The sequence below is a fragment of the Rattus norvegicus genome, chromosome 11 (genome assembly GCF_036323735.1).
Source record: "Rattus norvegicus strain BN/NHsdMcwi chromosome 11, GRCr8, whole genome shotgun sequence".
In the NCBI taxonomy this organism is placed as follows: Eukaryota; Metazoa; Chordata; class Mammalia; order Rodentia; family Muridae; genus Rattus; species Rattus norvegicus.
The window spans coordinates 1,698,918-1,705,432 of NC_086029.1; positions in this window are offsets into that span (position 1 = coordinate 1,698,918).

A 6,515-nucleotide genomic window follows, 5' to 3' on the forward strand; every position below is an offset into this window, starting at 1 on the left:
CTACTATAAAAATTATTTTATTTAATTACATTCCTGCCATTGTTCCCTCTCCAGGTCCCCTCCCACAGTTCCTCATCCCATTCCACTGGTCATTAATCAACCTAATCCCACTATAAAAACAAATTCAAAGAAAAAATATCCAAGCAATCATCTCATTAAATCCCCAGAAAGCATTTTTCTTAACTTACCCCTTCATGTTAAAAGTCTTGGAAATATCAGAAATTCAAGGGCCATACTGAAGCACAGTAAACGCAATATACAGCAAACCAGTAGCCAACATCAAACTAAATGAAGAGAAACTTAATGCAATCCCAGTAAAATCAGAAACTAGACAAGGATACCCACCCTCTCCCTTTTCAATATAGCATTCAAAATCCTAGACAGAGTAATTAAAAAACAAATGTAGGTAAAGAGATACATATTGCAAAGGAAGTATTCAAAATGTCACTATATGCACATGATGTGGTAGTATTTTTAAGTGACCCCACAAATGCCACAAGTGAATTTCTAAGCCTGATAAACAACTTTAGCTAAGTGGCAGAGCATAAAATTGATTCAAACAAATCAGGAGCCTTCCTCTATCAAAAGAGAAACAGGCTGAGAAAGAAATTACAGAAATGACACCCTTGACAATAGTCAGAAAGCATATAAAATACCTCAGTGTGACTCTATCCAAGCAAGTGAAAGATACATTTGACAAGAACACATGTCTCTGTAGAAACAAATTGAAGATCTCAGAAATTAGAAAGATCTCCCATGTTCGTGTTTTGGCAGGATCAATATTGTATAAATGGCCATTTTGCCAAATGCAACCTACAAATTCAATGCAATCCCCATCAATATTCCGACTCAATTATTCACAGTCATAGAAATGGCAGTTTGCAAATTTATTTGGAAATGAATCCCAGGATAGAGAAAACTATTCTGAAAAATAAAAGCATTTTGGGGAAATCACCATCCCTGAGCTCAAGTTGTATTACAGAGCAATGGTGATGAAAAACTGTATTGTATTGGTATTGAGACAGGCAGGTAGATCAATGGAATAGAATTGAAGACGCAGAAATGAACCCACACAGCTATGGCCACTTGAAAATTGATAAAGAATCTACAACCATCCAGTGGATAAAAAGATAGCATTTTTTACAAAATTATGCTGTTTCATCTGAAGGGCAGAATGTAGAAGAATGCAAATCAAACCATTCCTATCTCCTTGTCCAAATGTCAAGTAAAAGTGGATTAAAGTTCTCCACATAAAGATCACCAGTGGAAGGGGAAGCCCTGGGTCCTGCTATGACTGAACCCCCAGTGAACGTGATTGTTGGGGGGAGGGCGGCAATGTGGGGAGGGTGGGGATGCGAACACCATAAAGAAGGGGAGGGGAAGGGACTAGGGGGATGTTTGCCCAGAAACCGGGAAAGGGAATAAACTCGAAATGTAGATAAGAAATACTCAAGTAAATAAAAAAAAAGTAAAAAAAGACCTCCAAATAAAACCAGATACACTAAAACTAACTGATGAAAAAGCAGGGAAAAGCCTTGAACACATTGGTACTCGGGAAAATTTCCTGAATAGAACAGCAAAGGCTTTTGTTCTAAGATCAAATATTGAAAAATGGAACTTCACAAAATTTCAAAGTTTCTGTAAAGCAAGGGACATTGTCATTTGTTTCATACAGCAACTAACAGATTGGGAAAAGATTTTTCCCAATCCTACATCCAATAGAGAGCTAACATCCAATATTTACAAAAAACTCAAGAAGATTTACTCCAGAGAATCAAATAATCCTATTTAATAGTGGGCTACAGTTCTAAACAAACATTCTCAGCTGATGAATACTGAATGGCTGAGAAGCACCTAAAGAAATGTTCACCATCCTTAGTCTTTGGGGAAATTCAAATCAAAACAATCCTGAGATCCTACCTCATACCAGTCAGAATGGCTAAGATACAAAGTCAAGTGACAACAGACTCTGGCAAGGGTGTGGAGAGTAAGGAACACTCTGTTTTGTTGAAATTTCAAGTTTTTAAAACCACTTTGGAAACCAGGGTGGAGGTTCCTCAGAGAATTGAACATAGTATTTACTACCTGAGGACCCAGGTGTACCATTCGATGGCACATACCCAAAACTTGCTGCAACCTACAACAAGGACACGTGCTCCACTATGTTCATAGCAGCCTTATTTATAACAGACAGAAGCTGGAAAGAACCCAGATATCCCTCAAAAGAGACACAGATTCATATAATGGGGTCCATTTACACGATGGTGTGGGACTCAGCTATTAAATAGAATGACTTCATGAAATTCATAGGCAAATGGATGAAACTAGAAAATATCATCCTGAGTGAAGTAACCCAAACACAAATAAATGCAAATATCATGCACTCACTGGTAAGTGGAAATTAGCCCAAGAGCTCAGAATATCCACAATAAACTCATATACACTCTGCAGCTCAACAAGAAAGGACAAGGAGGGACGGCTTCAATCCCAATTAGAAGGGGGAAGAAAATTATCATGGGAGGCAGATGGAGGAAGGACCCTGTGTGGGAGAGGGGAGTGAAATGGAAATACAGGAGAGCAGGATCAGATGTGGAAAGAGACAGGAGAGAAGCACAGAGGACAAGGAGAATGAGTATAGAAAGAAGGAACAGTGGAGGACGGTGTAACCTCTAGAATGTCCCAGATACTAGGGATGCGACAGGTTCCCTGGACCCAACACTGATGACATTGGCCAACATACAAAACAACAGTGAGATTGAACCTGAAGACACCACCTGCAGTAGATAGACATGACCACAGTGTAAGGATGGGACCACTCACCCATCTCTTATTAAATCAGAGTTATCCGTGTCTATTGAAATGCAGGGTAAATATGGAGCAGAGGCTGAAGGAAAGGCCATCCAGAGATCTGCAGACACCAAACTGGATACTGTTGCTGATGTTGAGATGTGCTTGCAAAAATGAGTCTGGTGTGGCTGTCCTCTGAGAGGCTCTGCCAGCACCTGACTGACACAGATGCAGATATTCACAGACAACCATTGAACTGAGCCTAGAGATCCCAATGGACGATATAGGGGAAGGGATGAGGGAGCTGAAGGAGACTGTAATTAACATCAATATCCATTAACCAGACCCCTCAGGACTCCCATGGCCCTAACCACCAACCATAGATTATACATGGTCTGGTACCCTACGTATGTAGCTGAGGACGGCCTCATCTCACACCAGTGGAAGGGGAAGCACTTGGTCCTTTGGATGCTTGATGTCCCAGAGAAGAGTGATTCTAGAGGGTGAGGAAAGAATGAATGGGGCTTGCGGAGTCACTCTCTTAGAGACAAAGAGGAGGAATATGTGGAGGTGGGGTTTATGGAAAGGGGGTAATATTTGAAATATAAACAAATAAAATGGTTAATAATACTACTAATAAAGGAGTGGTATTTTCCTTACATTATTTTACTGCACAGGTTAGCTTGGAACATTTCTTGTTGCCTAGATGCGTATTTCTTCCTACAGTACCTGATATCTTCTTTCTCTGAGGAGTGTAGCCTTAGATCTTCCTCTTCATTCAAAGAAGGCATAACACTTAACTCCTTTCTCCAAGCAAGGGTGATTGTAGATATGTCTGTAAACGGTAAGAGGCATTTGTACAATCTAATTGGGGGTCACCAAAAGAATTATTTACAGGCAAAGCATGTAACACAAACTGTTTTGTTCAATCAACTTACAGTATTGAAAGCATCCCAGGACCTCTGGCCAGGCAACTGCATACGATGTCAAGAGGCATTAAGAATTTCAATATATGTGACTAGAGAAAATACTTTCCATTGTGTAGCATTCTCAATATTTCAAAAATATCATTACGGAAAGAATATTAAGAGGTTTAGAACAAGAAAAAATAGTTAGTCAAGGTAGAAGCATCACAGTAAAACCTGGAACTCACATGGAATTCTAATATCAATCCCATGCATTCTGTGCTCTATTCACATCCTATCACATGCTCATTCCCTAACACAGTCCACCAGTGATTTTCTAGTCCCTGCAGTTTCTGAGGAGCAAGGGTCTGGATCAGCCTTTCCCATTCGGTTATGAGGCTCCAAGACACATCCGTGCACCAAAGCTGGTGTAAGAGGCGCTTGACAGCACAGTCTCCGAAGCGCCCTTTGCCCTTTCCATTTATGTTGCTCCTTCAGGAGTCACTTGTCACGACCCCTGACAGTGTGCACAAAACAGGTAGCACTCCGGACTCAAAGGAAGAGAGTCGACAGGGATCCTCCTCATTCAGAAAGCTTGGATGGTCGCCCCCCTACTACAAGCAGAACTGACAAGTGAGGCATCTCCTGGCTGGGCCGTGCAGACCTCCCGACTGCCCCGTGCAGACCTCGTGACTGTCCCATTCAGACCTCGCAACTGCCCCGTGCAGACCTCGCAACTGCCTTGTGCAGCCCTGGCAACTGTCCCATTCAGACCTCGCAACTGCCTGGTGCAGACCTCGAGACTGCACCATTCAGACCTCGCAACTGCCCCGTGCAGACCTGGCGACTGCCCCATTCAGACCTGGCGACTGCCCCGTGCAGACCTTGCTACTGCCCCATTCAGACCTGGTGACTGCCCCGTGCAGACCTCGCTATTGCCCCGTGCAGACCTCGAGACTGCCCTGTGCATACCTCGTGACTGTCCCAAGCAGACCTCGCAGCTGCCCCATTCAGACCTCGAGACTGCCCTGTGCAGACTTCGTGACTGTCCCATTCAGACCTCGCAACTGCCCCGTGCAAACCTCGAGACTGCCCCGCGCAGACCTGGCGACTACCACGTGCAGACCTGGCGACTGCCCCGTGCAGAGCTTGAGACTGCCCCGTGCAGACCTCGCTACTGCCCCGTGCAAACTCGAGGACAGCCACTCTCGAGGTTTGGTTGTTTCCTGAGATCAATGGTCACTCGAGATTTCCCTGCTTTGCCTTCCGGACTTTTCCACAGTTCTCGGGAGAGAGAGAAATACTCAAAGGATACAGCTCGACTGATGCTCACCATGACTCACCACTGCCGAGTCCTTTCACTGCCCCTTCACGGGGTAGTGTTTAGAGAGGACAGAGAGCCTCATCCCGGACTTTACCCTCTGACAATGCACCAGAGATTTCCCAGCCTCCATGGCCTGGGGTCCCCTTCAGAGTCCCCCGAGATGATTATAACCCCGGAGTGCAGCAGGGGAATCAATGGAAGGATTCCCAGCCTCCTCAGACTTGAAGCCCATTCAGTGTCCCCCAAGCGGATTATAACACCGGACTCCAATGGGGGAAGCACTAGAAGGGTTCCCAGCCTCCGCCCCCTGAGACCGCCTTCAGGGTACCCCAACCGGATTATAACACCGGACTCCAATGGGGGAAGCACTTGAACAGCAGAGACCCGAGCGACTTTCCACCTCCGGGACTACTTAGACGGACTCGGCCCAAGTTCAGATGCTCAAAACCCTGTGAAAACCAGAGATTCAAAAACCTGATGCTCGTGTTACAGAAATGCTGCAGAAACTCAAAGATCATATAAAGGCTTCAGTCAGTAAGAGGGCCCTAGACCCCTGAAATAAACTGACAGAGAAGAAGAAATGGACAGTTCCACTTCCTCTGAGGGTTCCTGAGGGCATGAGTAATCCACTGACCAAGAATAGCAGATCACTGAGTAACCCACTGGTGTAATATATATGTCGTATGTATGTAGTATGTGTATAGTATGTATGTGTGTAATATATGTGTATATATGTATTACATTTGTATGTACGTATGTATCTATGTATGTATGTACACCCAAGTGCAGTGACCCAGGGAGGTCAGAAGAGGGCAACAGACTCCCTAGAGTTGGGGCACCATCTGATATAGTTGCTGGGAACTGAACCCGGGTCCTCTGAGAGGAATGCAAACCCTCTTAACTGAGATTATTTCAGTTTCCCATCATTTGAGAAACATCTTACCATCCATTGTGTCTTGTACTATGCAGTGTTCGTTCCTAGTGCAATGGTGTCCCTTAACTCAGACTGGGTTTTGACGGTCTGTTGAACATGTAATAGTGGCATGGCAAAAGGATAGCGTAGGGGGGTGTGCTCTGATGCAAAGAGGGACATTGCACTAACTGCTCAGTCACTGTCTCTGCTGGCCTGCACTCTGCAGCATGTGCCTCCTGCAAAGCCAACAGCTTTCCATGTTGCCTGAGCTGACAGCCCTTGCAGCCTCCTCTAGGTCCTCCTCTGTACATCCCCAGGGGATCATCCTGAGGGATCCCTGAAGGGAAATCCCTGATAAAAATTCTCCAGTGCTGACTAGAACCTCAGTCTAAAGCCCAAACACCTGATTGGGAAATAAAACCAGCTCCCAGTCCACCACAGCCTGACATCAGGTCCCATCCATCCTGCCTGCCATTCATCCCACTAACGCTTCTATACTGATAGGGTCGATGATCATATTGGATTAGGGGCCCAGCACACTCCAGGGTTGCCTTCATCATAAGCACTTACATCTGCAATGACTCTA